Source organism: Loxodonta africana, chromosome 22, assembly GCF_030014295.1.
Source record: "Loxodonta africana isolate mLoxAfr1 chromosome 22, mLoxAfr1.hap2, whole genome shotgun sequence".
NCBI lineage: Eukaryota > Metazoa > Chordata > Mammalia > Proboscidea > Elephantidae > Loxodonta > Loxodonta africana.
In genome coordinates, this window is record NC_087363.1 from 26825040 (window position 1) to 26843044 (window position 18005).

Sequence of the window (18005 nt, forward strand, 5' to 3'; positions counted from 1 at the left end):
TTCCTATTTTGCTGATAGTTTTTATCATGAATGGGTGTTGAACTTTGTCAGATGCCTTTTCTGCATCAACTAATGAGATCATGTGGTTCTTGCCTTTTATTTATATGATGGATTATATTAATTGTTTTTCTAATGTTGAACCATCCCTGCATACCTGGTATGAATTCCACTTGTTCATGGTGACTTATTTTTTTGATATGTTGTCGAATTCTATTGGCTAGAATTTTGTTGAGGATTTTTACATCTAAGTTCATGAGGGATATGGGTCTGTAATTTTCTTTTTTTGTAGTGTCATTACCTGGTTTTGGTATCAGGGATATTCTGGCTTCATAGAATGAGTTTAGGAGTATCCCATCCTTTTCTATGCCCTGAAATACCTTTAGTAGTAGTGGTGTTAACTCTTCTCTGAAAGTTTGGTAGAACTCTGCAGTGAAGCCATCCTGGCCAGAGCTTTTTTTTTGTTGGGACATTTTTAATTACCTTTTCAATCTCTTCTTTTGTTATGGATTTGTTTAGTTGTTCTACCTCTGTTTTTGTTAGTTTAGGTAGGTAGTGTGTCTCTAGGAATTCATGCATTTCTTCTAGGTTTTCAAATTTGTTAGAGTACAATTTTTTGTGGTAATCGGATAGGATTCTTTTAATTTCAATTGGGTCTGTTGCAATATCACCCATCTTATTTCTTATTCAGGTTATTTGCTTCCTCTCCTGTTTTTCCTTTGTCAGTTTGGCCAGTGGTTTATCAGTTTGGTTAATTTTTTCAAAGAACAAGCTTTTGGTCTTGTTAACTCTTTCAATTGTTTTTCTATTTCATTTAACTCTGCTCTAATTTTTATTATTAGCTTTCTTCTGGTGCCTGAGGCTTTCTTTTGTTGCTCTCTTTCTATTTGTTCTAGTTGTAGGGATAATTCTTTGATTTTGGCCCTTTCTTCTTTTTGTATGTGTGCATTTATTGATATAAATTGACCTCTGAGCACTGCTTTCGCTGTGTCCCAAAGGTTCTGATAGGAAGTGTTTTCATTCTCATTGGATTCTATGAATTTCTTTATTCCGTCGTTAATGTCTTCTATAACCCAGTCATTTTTGAGCAGGGTATTGTTTAGTTTCCCAGTATTTGACTTCTTTTCCCTGCCTTTTCTGTTATTGATTTCTACTTTTATGGCCTTATAGTCAGAGATCCCCATGTGCCTGTCAGTTTGTCATACTGTGGGGGCTTGCATGTTGCTGTGTTGCTGGAAGCTATGCCACCGGTATTCAGATACCAGCAAGGTCACCCATGGAGGACAGGTTTCACCTGAGCTTCCTGGCTAAGACAGACTAGGAACAAGGACCCGGCAGTCTACTTCTCAAAAGCGTTAGCCAGTGAAAACCTTATGAACAGCAGTGGAACATTGTCTGATATAGTGCTGGAAGATGAGCCCCCCAGGTTGGAAGGCACCCAAAAGATGACGGAGGAAGAGCTGCCTCCTCAAAGTGGAGTTGACCTTAATGATGTAGATGGAGTAAAGCTTTCGGGACCTTCATTTGCTGATGTGGCACGACTCCAAATGAGAAGAAACAGCTGCAAACATCCTTTACTAATTGGAACCTGGAATGTACGAACCATGAATCTAGGAAAATTAGAAATCTTCAGAAATGAAATGGACCGCATAAACATTGATATCCTAGGCATTAGTGAGCTGAAATGGACTGGTATTGGCCATTTCGAATCAGACAATCATATAGTCCACTATGCGGGGAATGACAACTTGAAGAGGAATGGCGTTGCATTCCTCATCAAAAAGAACATTTCAAAATCTATCCTGAAGTACAATGCTGTCAGTGATAGGATAATATCCACACACCTACAAGGAAGACCAGTTAATATGGCTATTATTCAAATTTATGCACCAACCACTAGGGCCAAAGATGAAGAAATAGAAGATTTTTATCAGCTGCTGCAGTCTGAAACTGATCAAACATGCAATCAAGATGCGTTGATAATTACCGGTGTTTTAATGCGAAAGTTGGAAACAAAGAAGAAGGATCAGTAGTTGGAAAATATGGCCTTGGTGACAGAAACAATGCCGGAGATTAAATGATAGAATTTTGCAAGACCAACGACTTCTTCATTGCAAATACCTTCTTTCACCAAGATAAATGGCAACTTATACACATGGACCTCGCCGGATGGAACACACAGAAATCAAATTGCCTACATCTGTGGAAAGACGATGGAAAAGCTCAATATCATCAGTCAGAAAAAAGCCAGGGGCCGACTGTGGAACAGGCTATCAATTGCTCATATGCAAGTTCAGGATGAAACTGAAGAAAATCAGAGCAAGTCCACGAGAGCCAAAATATGACCTTGAGTATATCCCACCTGAATTTAGAGACCATCTCAAGAATAGATTTGACACATTGAACACTGGTGACTGAAGAGTGGACGAGTTGTGGAATGACATCAAGGACATCATACATGAAGAAAACAAGAGGTCATTGAAAAGACAGGAAAGAAAGAAAAGACCAAGATGGATGTCAGAGGAGAGTCTGAAACTTGCTCTCGAACATCAAGCAGCTAAACCAAAAGGAAGAATTGATGAAGTGAAAGAACTGAACAGAAGATTTCAAAGGGCGTCTCTAGAAGACAAAGTAAAGTATTATAATGACATGTGCAAAGAGCTGGAAATGGAAAACCAAAAGGGAAGAACACGCTCGGAGTTTCTCAAGCTGAAAGAACTGAAGAAAAAAATTCAAGCCTTGAGCTGCAATGGTGTAGGATTCTATGGGAAAAATATTAAATGACGCAGGAAGCATCAAAAGAAGATGAAAGGAATACACAGAGTCATTATACCAAAAAGAATTAGTCAGTGTTCAACCATTTCACGAGGTAGCATATGATCAGGAACTGATGGTACTGAAGGAAGAAGTCCAAGCTGCTCTGAAGGCATTGGCGAAAAACAAGGCTCCAGGAATTGATGGAATATCAATTGAGATGTTTCAACAAACGGATGCAGGGCTGGAGGTGCTCACTTGCCTATGCCAAGAAATATGGAAGACAGCTTCCTGGCCGACTGACTGGAAGAGATCCATATTTATGCCTATTCCCAAGAAAGGTGATCCAACCGAATGTGGAAATTATAGAACAATATCATTAATATCACACGCAAGCAAAATTTTGCTGAAGATCATTCAAAAATGGTTGCAGCAGTATATCAACAGGGAATTGCCAGAAATTCGGGCCAGTTTCGGAAGAGGACATGGAACCAAGGATATCATTGCTGATGTCAGATGGGTCCTTGCTGAAAGCAGAGAATACTAGAAGGATATTTACCTGTGTTTTATTGACTATGCAAAGGCATTTAACTGTGTGGATCATAAGAAATTATGGATAACATTGCAAAGAATGGGAATTCCAGAACACTTAATTGTGCTCATCAGGAACCTTTATGTAGATCAAGAGGCAGTTGTTCGGACAGAACAAGGGGATACTGCATGGTTTAAAGTCAGGAAAGGTGTGCGCCAGGGTTGTATTCTTTCACCATACCTATTCAGTCTGTATGCTGAGCAAATAATCTGAGAAGCTGGACTGTATGAAGAAGAACGGGGCATCAGGATTGGAGGAAGACTCGTTAACAACCTGCGTTATGCAGATGACACAACCTTGCTTGCTGAAAGTGAAGAGGACTTGAAGCACTTACTAATGAAGATCAAAGACCACAGCCTTCAGTATGGATTGCACCTCAACATAAAGCAAACAAAAATCCTCACAACTGGACCAATGAGCAACATCATGATAAATGGAGGAAAGATTGAAGTTGCCAAGGATTTCATTTTACTTGGATCCACAATCAACAGCCATGGAAGCAGCAGTCAAGAAATCAAAAGACGCATTGCATTGGGTAAATCTGCTGCAAAGGACCTCTTTCAAGTGTTGAAGAGCAAAGATGTCCCCTTGAAGACTAAGGTGAGCCTGACCCAAGCCATGGTATTTTCAATCACATCATGTGTGTGTGAAAGCTGGACAGTGAATAAGGAAGACCGAAGAAGAATTGATGCCTTTGATTTGTGGCGTTGGCAAAGAATATTGAATATACCATGCACTGCCAGAAGAACGAACAAATCTGTCTTGGAAGAAGTACAGCCAGAATGCTCCTTAGAAGCAAGGATGGTCAGGAGGGATCAGTCCCTGGAGAAGGATATCATGCTTGGCAAAGTACAGGGTCGGTGGAAAAGAGGAAGACCCTCAATGAGGTGGATTGACACAGTGGCTGCAACAATGAGCTCAAGCATAACAACGATTTTAAGGATGCCGCAGGACTGGGCAGTGTTTCGTTCTGTTGTGCATAGGGTCGCTATGAGTCGGAACCGACTTGATGGCACCTAACAACAACAACATAGTCAGAGAAGATCCTTTGTAATAGTTCGATGTTTTGGGTTCTGCTAAGGCTTGCTTTATGACCTAATATGTGGTCTATTCTAGAGAATGTTCCATGTGCACTAGAAAAGAAAGTATACTTGGCTGCTGTTAGGTGTAGTGTTCTGTATATGTCTGTGAGGTGAAGTTCGTTTATTGTGGCATTTGGATCTTCCCTATCTCTACTGAGCTTCTTTCTGGATGTTCCGTCCTTCACTGAAAGTGGTATGGTCAAGCCTCCTACTATAATTGTGGAGCTGTCTATCTCACTGTTCAATGCTGTTAGAGTTTGTTTTATGTATCTTGCAGCCCTGTCACTGGGTGCCTAAGTATTTAACATGGTTATATCATCCTGGTATATTCTCCCTTCCTTAACCTTTGTGGTGGATTTAACTTTAAAACCTTTTTTTCTGGAAATTAATATTATCATTCCTGCTCTTTTCTGATTGTTGTTTGCTTGATATATTTTTTTTCCATCCATTGAGTTTTAGTTTGTTTGTGTCTCTAAGTCTAAGGTGTGTCTCTTATAGGCGGCATATAGATGAATCATGTTTTTATCCATTCTGACACTCTCTGTCTCTTTATTGGTGCATTTAGTCCATTTACATTCAGCATAATTATGGATAGGTATGAGTTTCATGCTGTCATTTTGATGTCTTTTTTTGTGTATTGTTGACAGTTTCTTTTTCCCACTTAATGTTTTGTGCTGAGTAGTTTATATATTGTCTTTTTGTCCTATTCATTGTTGTTGATTTTGTTTCTGCTAAGTGTCTCTTTTTTTCTTGTATTGTATTTTGATGAGTAGGATTGTGAGCCTCCTTTTGGTTACCTTAATATTTACCCCTATTTTCTAAGTTTAAACCTAACCTCTCTTTCTTTATATCACCTGTCTTCCTCTCCATGTGAAAGATCTCTGACTACATTTCTTAGTCCCTCTTTGTTCTAATGTTGTCTTCTTTTACATAATGACATTGTTGTTTCCCTGTTTTGAGCATTTTTTATCTTTATTTATTTTTGTGATTTCCCTGTCTGGTTTGACATCTGGTTGCTCTGTCCTGTGTTCTAGTCTTGGATTGATATTATTGATTTTCTAACCAGAGAACTCCCTTTAGTATTTTTTGTAGTTTTGGTTTGGTTTTTATGAATTCCCTAAGCTTCTGTTTATGTAGAAATGTCCTAATTTCACATGCATATTTGAGAGACAGTTTTGCTGGATATATGATTCTTGGCTAGCAATTTTTTTCCTTCAATGCTTTATATAAGTCACCCCATTTCCTTCTTGCTTGCATGGTTTCTGCCAAGCAGCCCGAGCTTATTCTTATTGACTCTCTTTGGAGGTGACTTTTTTTTATCCCTAGCCACTCTTAAAATTTCCTCTTTATCTCTGGTTTTGGCAAGTTTGATTTATGGAGTTCATCTTGGATAGATATCTTCTCATCTTTCACAGTAACAGGGAAGTTTTCTGCCAACAAATCTTCAACAATTCTCTCTGTATTTTCAGTTATCCCTCCCTGTTCTGGTACTCCAATCACTCGTAGGTTATTTCTCTTGATGGAGTCCCACATGATTCTTAGGGTTTCTTCATTTTTTTTTAATTCTTCTTTCTGATTTTTCTTCAAATATATTGGTGTCAAGTGTTTTATCTTCAGTTTCACTAATTCTGCCTTCCAATTCCATAATTCTGCTCCTCTGGCTTTCTATTGAGGTGTCCAATTCTGTAATTTTATTGTTAGTCTTCTGAATTTCTGACTCTCTATGGATTCTTGAAGTTTATCAAATTCTTCATTATGTTCTTGAATAACCTTTTTAATTTCTTCAGCTGCTTTATCTGTGTGTTCCTTAGCTTGTTCTGCATATTGCCTGATCTCCTTCCTGATCTCATTCCTGATGTCTTGAAGAGTTCTGTATATTAATCTTTTGTATTCTGCATCTGGTAATTCCAGGAATGCACCTTCATCCAGAAGATCCTTTGATTCTTTGTTTTGAAAGTCTGCTGACATGATCACGGCCTGCTTCTTTATGAGATTTGATATTGACTGTTGTCTCTGAGTCATCTATAAGTTACTATATTAGTTTATTTTATGTTTGCTTAGTGTATCCTAGCTTCTTGCTTTGTTTTGTTTTGATATGCCCAGATAGGTTGCTTGAGTGAGCTATCTTATTTTTGCCTTTGAAGCTCTAATGTCCTGTCACCAGATGGCTAGAGCAATTATCAGGTATATGAACCTAGGAGTCCATTCAGTTTTCTTGTATGGATTCAGCTCAGGTGTTCAGGTAGTTGGTCATCAAGTGTGTGGTACAGGCTCTGTCCTACAGTCTTGGAGGCACAGGGGTGATTGGTGTAGGTACAGGTATCCGGTTGCAGTGGGGGATCATGCTCTAAACAAGGCAGGGGTCTGACAACCATCCCTGAGGGTCTGTGAGGAAAGCATGTCCCTGTTCCCTGGAGCACACAGGTGGGTGGGTTCTGCAGATAGATCATGGGCACCCAATGCTTTTAGCTGTAAGGACTGGGAGGTACCAGTTATCCTTGGATCACTGTTGCAGGTGGCTGGGTGATGTGGGTGGAGCCACTAGCCCCCAGGCCCCTGATGTGGGTAGGTGAGGACCCTGTTTAATAGGCAAAGTGGTGTCAAACATCAAACACCCACCTCTCTACTGCACAGTTGAAACAGTTACGGTCTGCCAACAAGAGCCTATTCTCTTGAAATAGGCCCACACAGGTCCATGCAGGGGGAAAAGGTATTCAAAGTCCACGGACCATTATGCCTGGACAGGAGCTGCTTCTGTCCTGAGCTCCCCAGGTTAGTGGAGATGGCAGATTATCTTTTCCCCCAATTGTGAATTTATTCCTCCTCCAGGGCCAGGAGAATGGCTTAGGGTGTTTAGCAGGGCGTATCTCAGGCCCAGAGAAATCCACAGCCACTGAAGCTGGCTTGGGGGCTGGGGGCATGGTAAAACGTACACAAGTACTTAGCTTTTGCCAAGAGCACCATTCTTCTCTGGTTCCAGAGGTGTGAGTAGGCTGTGCAGGTGGCTATCTTTCCCTGGGGAAACTGCAACTGGAATGATACTGCCAGCCCCCCACTGTCGCTCCCTGGAATGGTGCCTGAGGGTTCCTGGTGATTCAGGTCCAGTAATTCCTCTTCACTTCTGAACCATCTCTCCCTCCCCCTGCCACTCAGTCTGTTTTCTAACTTTGCCTTTGATGTTCAGAACTCCTTGTTTGTCATAAATATAATCGTTTCACTTGTTTTTTCTGGTCTTTGTTGTAAGAGGGATCACCAGAAGCGTCTGACTACTCCGCCATGTTGGCCCTGCCTCCATGTGTGGCTTTTTTTGAAAACAGCCTGCCACATAAACTTAGAGAAAAGACCTAACAGAAAGAAAGAGCCTGAAGGTACTAGAGATGGATCAAGACGACAAGGTAAAGTTAGCCTGGGAAAGAAGATGCAATGTTTTTACATGAAGGAAGGAAGGAAGAAAGTGAGTGAAGATAGAGATTGGTGGAGGGAACAAGGGAGAGGAAGTGCATGTCGGATGGCCTTGGTCTCCTGAGTACAGAAGGAGGTAAGCCAACCAGCTAGGAAGGGGCAGACTGGGCATCAGGTTGGAAAATCAAGGAAAAAAGAACAACATTGGAACAACTGCTACAGAGAACCTGATTGGTAGGAAGGCATCCAGCACTTCTGAATAGAGGAAAGGGTCCAGATGAAATTATTTTGGCCCAATGAATTTATATGGACCCACAAGTCTCTGTTTTGTGACTTTTCCCAGCAGTACTTAGTACTGGAGGTTTCCCAGGACTGAGATTCTGGAAGGCAGGTCTGGTGGAAGACAAAAGGGAAGTAGAGGAGAAAGCCCAGATGCTAAGGAGAGTCTCTTCATTCAGAAAGTCCACCTGTGTAGGTAGCTTATAAAGCCAGAAGGCAGCAGGTAGACCAGGAGAGAGGATGGATCTACAGGGTGCGGTGGAGCTAAGAAGCAGTAGTGAGGAGCAGAACAGAAGGAAACAAAGAGCTGAATTCGAGCACCATAGTTTGAACCCTAGACCATGCTCCTTGGATTTCAGAAATCATTCTTCAAACCTTCCTGCCTCAGCTTCCTCTCTGCTGAGTGGAATACAACATCTGCTCCACCTCCCCTCCCAAGGGTGCTTGAAGATAGAATAATGGATGTGAATGTGCTTTTTTAAATTATAAAATATTGTACAAATGATGGTTATTCTTATCATAAGGTATTAAATTGCCGATAATGATTTTTAGACATTCCAGGAAGATTTTAAAACTTTCATAGACCTGGAAAGATTTAACCAAAAGGAGTAAATGAAGGCATGTGAAGGGGATAATCATGGCAAAGAGTATTTTCTCTGAAATTGAACTAAACAATCTAAGTCTACTTACACAGAGAAGCAACCTGTACGCAGACTGTTCACAAGACCTACTTGGTGCAGATTTTCAAGCACAATAAGTTGGTTTTTGATCTCATATTATATTCTTCTTTTCAGCTGTTGATTTCATAGTGAGGGTGTGATGGAAGAAGGACCACATTTTTGTCACTGAAGGAACCCCAGAACTTTACCAGCTAACTTGTGTTGCTGTGGAAAGATATGAAACCACACATAGACGTATACACACAGACACACAGACACACACACAGAGCATACTTATACCCACACATAACTAGCAGAGCTCAAACTCTCATTTTTTTCAGAAATAAGACTGATGGTAGACGCCATGGTAAACAAGAAACAGGAAAAGGAAGCTGTTTAAGAAAAATATATATATACATATCACATCACCATCGCATCTCTAAAAGAATCAGGTCAAGCCAGAAACCTCCAGCGGAAGTATCAGGGATGACATTTTGGGGTCTGGGTTGCCTGTAAACAAGCTGTATTTATTGTATGTTGGCAACACTTGTCTTTTGAGTCAATCACCTCCTCATCTCCCACTATCATTGCCCCATCATAACAAGATCAATCAAATTGCTTTAAATTTTTGAAATAAAAAAAAACAGATACTATACTTAATAAAACAATGGAGTAGAAAGCCCAGGAACTAAAGATGCATCAAGAAGAAAGACACAGTAAGCTATGTTGTGCAAAGTGACACAATTTCTGTTAGATAATATTTTCCTCCTTGAATGGCACGTGCTGAGGATCATAGACATCTTGTATTTATGCTTACAAAGTCCTTCCCCATCCATCTGATAACTATTTCTGTCTTCTTGGTTTTATGGCTGTAGCTTTATAATACATCACGTACCTGGCAGTGCCTAGGGTCCCTCAGCGGCTAGCTGTGAAGCTGGACCTTTGGGCTACAAATGTATAGTAAAGGAGGCAACTTCTACCTCCCAAAAGCTAAGGGCACCCAATCAGTTTAGACAAGAGTTTCCCAACCTCAGCCGTATTGATGTTTTGCTATTTTTCTCTTGGGCTGGGGGTGAAGTGGGATGTCCTATTTAGCGGCAACCTTGGCCTCTGGCCACTAGATGTCAGGAGTTCCCCCAAGTTGTAACAACCAAAAATATCTCCAAACCTCACTGTCATGGAGTCAATTCTGACTCATAGCAACCCTATAGGACAGAGTAGAACTGCACCATAGCCTTTCCGAGGTTGTAAACCTTTATGAGAGCAGACTGTCACATCTTTCTGCTGAAAAATATCTGCAGACATTGCAAAATCACTCTCAATGAGAGGCACATGATTAGACATGTGCCTCCTTCCTTCCTGCTTTGGATGCTATACAAGGCCACATGCTTGGAGCCAGAGGAAAGATACCACAGAGATGCTGAGGCTGGTACAAGAGGTAAAAAGAGACTTAGCTCTTGATAACATTGCTGAGTTGCTGCACCAACCCTAGAATTACCTTCCTAAGGAAAATTAACAGCCTCTCACGACTTAAGCCACTTTAGTCAAGTGCTCTGTTAGTTGCAGCCAAGAGCATCCCAGCAAATCAATCCACTGATCACTTTATTCCCCTGCCTGAAAGCCTTCACTAAGTTCTCCGTTAAGGATAAATTTCAAGCTCCTTAGCTGAGCACCTCCGGGCCTCTGCCTCCTCTCCTGCGTCATCTCCCACCACTCCTTCCAGTACATACGTTTTTCTCTTGAGCCATAATTAGAGTTCTTTGAACCATTCCTGTGAGTTCCTGCCACCTAATTTTTGCATTTGTCTTCTATTTGCCACATTCTTCTTTCCCTGTTCATTCCTACTTGGCTTCCAACACTTAGCCCATGTCATCTCCACTGGGAAGTTTTCCCTGAATCTCCATATGGTGGTTTTAAAATATAGCCCCAAAATTCTTTGACACTCCTCGAACTGAGAGTAATCACACATTTCTTTGGGTGAGAATTTAGGCTTTTCATAGCTCCAAGCACCAAAGCAGCGGGTTAATGACTAACCCAGGGAGGGGTGTTATTCAATTTTACATAAGATGACCTTCGTGGTAAGAACATACAGGGTTCATGAAATGAGCTGGCCGGAACTGAAGCTATAAAGTTCCATTCAGCCCAACCCAAACCAACTAGCTGATGCTGCTCATCTTTCCAGTATCAAGCCACAATGCTCCTGCCTCTTATACCACACACTTCACCCACTTCTGGACCAACCACTTGATGGCTCAGAATGGCCACCATGGTAGAAGTGTTCCCTATGCCTGGGATTCGGCCCCTTTTCCTGAAGAACTTCTACTCATCCTTCAGCTCTCCCTTTGACATCACCTCCCTCTAGGAAGCCTTCCTGCCTCTCCAAGCCTGGATATACCCAGAGCCTATCTCTCATATAATACTTACCACACACTGCATCCTAATCTCTCATTTTTACACCTGTGAATGTGTGAGCATCTCAAGGGCAGGTACCAAGACTAATTCCTTTTTGAATCCCCCAACACCTAGAGCAATGTCAGGCTCAGCAGTGAAAATAAACTTTGATGGCGTGATTGCGCCAATAGAATGATGGAATATGCTGTATTCTTGTCCTCCATTCAACAAACATTTATTGACACCTGACTCTGAACTGAAGGTTCAGTGAGGGTTTAGGGCAAACTAGGTTTAATAACCACAGAGTGGAAATTTTGCCGCTGTACTTTCTAAATATCCATTCCAATTTGTTAAAACAGCATAGATTAGTTTGAGGATGATTTCAGACTCCCCTGTCTAGAGTTTTACATATGCAAAATCTCCTTAAGGTCAGAAGGTAAGTGTGCATAGTTACCAAGGGCCTTTAACCTCATAGGATAATGATACAATTTTACAGTCTAGGTTAAGAATTCTTCTCCCAGCTATTAAGGCTGAAGAACGTTCCTTGGACCCAAGGAAAGCACACCTAAAGAGTGAGCTACTTACTGTTCAGATCCCAACTGCAGAGCTGCCACATGGGAGGTAGAAGATAAAAGAAAAAGAAACCAAAAAAAACTTCCAACAGGCAATTCATACATGTCACAAAATCCCACCGTCCTGTGTCGGAAGTCATACATAGGTCTCTGTATTTCAATATCTAGGCTTATCTTTGCAATATCTTTGATTGTAGAAGCTATAAAGCTTTTTATCCAAATTGGCATTTGCAAGCTATGTAATGTTTCCATTTGCAACATATACCATTTCAGCTCATCCAGATAATAGTGCTTAGTTTTTGAGTACTCACCCAGACACTTTTCTAAATACCTGATTCATATTAACTTACCTAATCCTCACAACGACCCACTGAAGTTGGTGCTGTAAGTATCTGCAATTCAGATTCAAAAACTGAGTTGCCAAAATTGCATGGGCCTTGAATCCTGGGGTCTGGGTTTGAACTTTGCACTCTAACTCCAGAGCCCATAGTATTAACCTCTATACTGCCCAGACTCCTTCCCTGGAGCCACCTAGACACTTGTTACAAATGCAGAAGCCTGGGGCCCACCCGCAGAGCTTCAATTTCAACACATCTGAATGGGGCCCGGGAAATAGCATTTGTCATGAGCTCCGTATAATGTAATTTCCACACCAACTACCCTCTAAGAAATGAGGGTTGCATCCCAAGAGCATCAAGGAACATGTCCGGGACTCTACACAGCTGGACCCGACGTCTGCCTCACTGCATCATGAACACGCGCTTTACTTACCTTCCTCCAAACTCTTGCTCACTCTGCTCCCTGTGCCAGGAATGCTGTCACCACCTCCCACTCCCACAATGTGTGGTTGAGGTTCAATGCAGGAAGGGAGAAGAGAGACGATATATTCTCCTTCCTGCTCAGGATGAGTTGGAAAATTCCCCCGACCCATGCACATCCCAGAGATATCCCTACACTGCTCCTTCCGGAGGCTCCAGAAAAGGCAAAAAGGCCTCAACTCTTTAAATAGCTGTTTAGTCTTTGGTGCTTCCAGAAACTTCCAAAAGGCTCCATCTAGAACTCTACATACTTTTAGAGCACACCCACTGTGGTTTAGTCCTCTAACTCTAAGCCTTGGTCACCTGCTGAAGCTCTTCACAGACAAGTTCTAGTAATTCCAGTAGTGGTTTTGCTCTGCTTGGGACAGATCTGAAGAGGAAAGCAAGGTGGCAGTGGAGCCAGGGGTAGCCCCAGCCAGCCACCTGTGTTTCCCCAACCCCAGGTATGAATAACTAATCACCTCGTATGCATGCAAAAGTTGGACAATGAAAAAAGAAGACAGGGGAAGAATTGATGCATTCAAACTAGTGTTGGTGAAGAATCCTGAATATACCATTAACTGTCAAAAGAATGAATAAATCAGCCTTAGAAGAAATACAACCAGAAGGTTCCTTGGGAATAAGGATGGCAAGACTTTGGCTTGCTTACTTTGGATGTGTCACCAAGAAAGACCAATCACTAGCAAAAGGACATCATGTTTGGTAAAGCAGAGGATCAGTGAAAACAAGAGAAACCCTCAATGAGAAGGATTTACACAACAGGCACAACAATGGACTCAAACATACCAACGACCATGAAGATAGCGCAGGTCTGGGCGACGATTTGTTCTCTTATACATAAGGTCACCGGAAGTCAGAGCCAACTCAATGGCAAATAACAACAACAGCACAGGTGGTCAAGTGGGCAGAGCAGGTGTCAAAGGAGGAGGCCTCTCCCCAGGAATCTGTGATTGTGCTGTCCCCCAAGTTTGGGAGAAGGCGATGTGGCAGTTTGGCAGGTGGCCCAGAACAATTCAGCTATCATAACTTCATGATAGAGCAGGCAGGCCTGCGCTTAGGTGGTTCCCCAGTAGAGCTGCAGATGAAAGCTAAACTGAGAGTAGGCGCTCAGGCACCTCTAGTGTAGCCACATCAAAGGTGAGCTGCTGGGGAGTCAGCAGGACTCCTCAAGGGGAGAGTGGCTGGGGCTGGGTTGTGGTGCGGTGGAAAAGCAGGTTTGGGATTTCCCCCTAATCAGCACTACTTGTTCTGACGATCTATTGTTGGGTAAGAAAGCACTCCAAAAAGTAAAGGCTTAAAACAAGAACCCTTCTATTACGTCTCATAATTTTGTGGCTTGGGAATTTGGTCAAGCTGGGCTGGTAACTCTTTTTCATGTGGTATCAACAGTGGGCTCTTGTGGTAGCAAGCTGGTGGATAGGCTGGTCTACGGCAGCTTTACTCACATGTCTGGCACCTTAGTGCAGATGGTTAGATAGCTGGGCTCAGCTGCCTGTCAGCCACCCCTGCACGAGGCTTCACCAGCATGGCGGCCTCATGTAGTATACTTTTTAAGTGATGGTTCAGGGCTCCCAGAGAAAGTGTTCTGAGAGCCTCAGGTAGAGGCTACAAGGCTTCTTACGACATAGGAAGGCCCAGAATGCCAATTCCGCTGCATTCTATTGGTCAAGCAAATCACTAAGACCAGCCCAAATTCAAAGGGGAAGGGAATTATCATCCACATTTCAATGGGAGGAGTAATAAAGAATTGGCACCCATATTAATCTCCCATACTACAAGAGAGCTAGGAAACAGTCGCTAAGCTCATTGTAGGAATTGTTACTCCACATGTTTATTGAGTTCTTAGTATGTGCCAGGCACCGTCCTAGCCACAGGGGAGCTATAGCAATGAACATGACAGAGGCACGGGTTCCTTTCCTCATGGAGATTGTAGTCTAGAATACAGTCTAACAAATAATTACACTGTGCCTGGCATGTGGTAAGTACTCAGTAAATGTTGGTTACTGGTATTATGAATGTTACACAAATAATTATTCAATAACAATTTTGCCATAGACAGATAAGTGGTTCAAAGAAGAACAAGGTGCAAAGATACAATCAGCAAAGAGCCTGACATGTTTTAGAGGGTGAAATTTAAGCCAAGGATGAGTGGTAATTAACTAGGGGATGCGAGAAGCAAAAGAGCTTTCTGGCAGAGGAAACAGCATGTGGGACAGAATGCAGTGGGCAAGGAGCAGTATACATTGGATGAGGCTGGGCAGGTGGGACAGAGCTAGATCCCCCAGGAATCTGAACCAGGTGTCCTATGTTTGTCCCTCCAGACAAATGGGTGGACAGGCCTGAGCCAAGAGGAAGCAAAAAAATAACCAAGCACCCTATCCTCTTTTTGGTAGAAAAAAAGGGAAATGGAGTGTGTAAGCTGCATGTTATAAAATGTAATAGTGAAGAGGAACTCACCCCTACTGTCCCCAAAGCTGGAAAACAGGCAACTAAGATTTTCTAGCAAATTCAGTGTGCACAGAGTGGAATCTATGGGACTGAACCCAGAGGTTGTCTACAAATAATATGACTAAGAGTTTGGATGCCCATTTCTCCTTCCAAGCAAAATGAACAAGCAGGTGCATTGCTCAAAGTTTTGCCTACAGGGAGGATTCCCCTTCACCACTGTCCTTCAGGGATGTCCCAGAAAGAGGCAGTGCTGCAGTCATCCACTTTGGGATGGTGCCTGCATATCATGTAGAACCATCTGTAAACCAGGACCAAGCTTTCTCTTCTCCAGACAACTGGACATATGAGGCCAAAGGTATGCACTGGGACAGAAAAAATAATGTAGTAGGAGTAGAGGTCATGGGCATTTGGACCACTTCCTCATGTAATTTACACATGCCTTCAGGGTTTGCTCAAGCCCAGTATTCTATGTACTGCTTCTGTTTGATAATGGAATATTGTTGTGTTCGTCCAACTTTGTGGCTTGGTGGGCCAGATAACACCCAGTTCATGATGGGCAGCTCCGGTCAATAGCAACTTGGTGGCCCGTGGTTAAGCATTCAGTTTCTACTAAGGCTCAGTAGCAAGTCAAAAGCCGTTTCTCATAAGGAGAGTACTAGTTATCCACAGAGAATGCCAGGGCTTTACTTTAAAATTCTAAGGGTCTGCTGTTTGACTCACCTACAGGGACCAGCCAAAGGCTCCAAACAACATCTCTATCTGCCACTGACACTTCAAGCATCATCAGACCTGCTGGATCATATGGCCCAAATGGCAGAGCACCTTGCATGGCAGCCTGGACCTGTTGCAGAGCCTTGTGTTATCCTGAGTCCACTCAAAACTAGCAGCTCTTCAGGCCACTTGGTAAATGGGTTGAAGTAGCACACTGAAAGGAGGAATATGTTGTGTTTAAAATCCAAAGAATCCTGCCAGGTATTGTGCCTCTTTTTTTGGTTGTAGGAGATGCCAAATGCAACAACTTATCCTTCACCTCAGAAGGGATATCTCTACATACCCCATGTCACTGGACCCCTAGAAATTTCACCTGAATCTTTGCTGGAATTATTTCCCACCATCTGACATGCAAGATCTTACCAATATATCTAGAGTAGTTGCCATTTCTTGCTCTTTAGATCAAACCAGCATAACATCAATGTAATGGACTAGTGTGAAGTCTTGTGGAAAAGAAAGGTAATCAAGATCTTTGCAGACTAACCTATGACATTGGACTGGAGAGTTGATGGTCCCCTGAGGTAGGTAGGCCAGTAAAGGTGTGTTGCTGACCTTGCCAGATGAAAGCAAACTGCTTCTGATCATCTTAACTACCAGGTATCAAGCAAAAAGCATTTGTCAGATCGATAGCTACATACCAGATACCAGATAATTTGCTGAAGCGACATTACCACGTCTGGAACGGCAGCTGCAACTGAGTCACCACCTGGTTAAATTTACAACAATCTGTCATTCTTCAAGATCCATTTGTTTTCTGCACAAGCCAAACAGGAGCGTCGAATGGGGATATTGTGGGAATCACCTCCTCTGCGTCCTTCAAGTCCTTGATGGTGGCCCTAACCTCTGTAATCCCTCCAGGAACAGGCTATTGCTTTTGGTTTGCTGTTTTCCTAGGTAGAGGCAATTCCCGGGGCTTTAGTCAGCCTTTTCTAGCATAATAACCCTTACTCCACATATCAGGGAACCAATGTGGGGATGATGTAGTTGTCGATTACATCTATTTCAATTATGCATTCCAGAACTGGAGAAATAATCACAGGATGAATTTGGGAACCCACTGGACTCACTGAACTCACTGTGAGATGGACCCAAGCTAAAACTCCACTCATCTCCTGACCTCCATAAGGCCCCTATTCTGACTGATGGACCACATGGACATCTTGAGTCTGCTAAAATTAGTGTCAGTTCAGAGCCAATGTCTAGAATTCCTCAAAAAGTCTAAGTATTTTCCTTTCCCCAATACACAGTGACCCAGGTAAACGGTTCTAGATCCCTTTGGGGAAGGCTTGGAGAAAGATTAACAGTATAAAATTAACAGTACAAAATTTTGGCAGTGTACCAGGGTTCTTCCTCAAGGGGATCTTGCCTCTCCTTCATTCAAGGGGTTCCGGGTCTGTAAACTGTTTTAAGTCTAGGAGGGGCCACGACTCTCTGTTTTGATGAAAGTTAGTCTTCTGTTCACTCAACCTAAAATTCTTCTGATTCTACACACCAAGTAAGAATTTAATAGACTGTTTCTTTTCTAGGGACGCATGATCATCTAGCCAGTGCCACAGGTCTCCGCAAGTCAAACTATTCTGGTTACTTCTTTGACCTTACTGTTCATTATGGTAACCACATCCACCTTGTCTTTGGTGATTAAGTGCCACCACTTGGCCCCTGACACCCTTGGATCTAATTATGTATTCCTATTGCATTTACAGATGTCACCTCAGTGGCAGCGGTTTTCATTGTAATCTCTGACCTACAGAAAAGAGCAACTACAGAGATCCTCAAGGATGTTGGGCTTCCCCTTATAAATTTATTTCTCATAGTAGTGGTGAAAGGTATGGACCTTCCTTGGAAGAATGAGCAGATCTTGCATGAAAAATCCACTCAAATATTTCTCTCTCCCTAACTAGTTTTTTTTTTTTTTAAGATTTTGGACAGTTCCCTCTGCAGTATACCAAGGCTGTTCTGACATTTCAACTTTATTTAGTGTAGCCTGCCTTTTGGTCCATGTTTCAGCCAACTGAACAAAGAAACAATTAGAGTCCTTTCTAACTCCTCAAGCTAAAAAGCTGAATCCAGAATCTGTACTTAGAAAGCCTATAGCAATAAATTTGGCCCGATCTAACTTTACTTATCTTCTACGCTTATCCTATACCCTTAGTATCTATTCCCACACATATTACCTAGATTTCTGTCTATACAAATTGGAAAAATAATGTTTTTTTTATGTGTAGTGAACCTCCTTATGA

At 42.2% G+C, this 18005-nt stretch overlaps 1 protein-coding gene across 1 annotated transcript in view; it reads right to left on the reverse strand.

Moving 5' to 3' along the window:
* Positions 1-12724, reverse strand: part of LOC100660478 (C-C chemokine receptor type 3) — a 179778-nt gene extending 167054 nt beyond the window's left edge. The window contains exon 1 of the mRNA XM_023547788.2: positions 12500-12724. The gene's annotated coding sequence lies outside the window, so the exon portion shown is untranslated. The remainder of the gene's footprint in view (positions 1-12499) is intronic.
* Positions 12725-18005: the final 5281 nt, after the last annotated feature.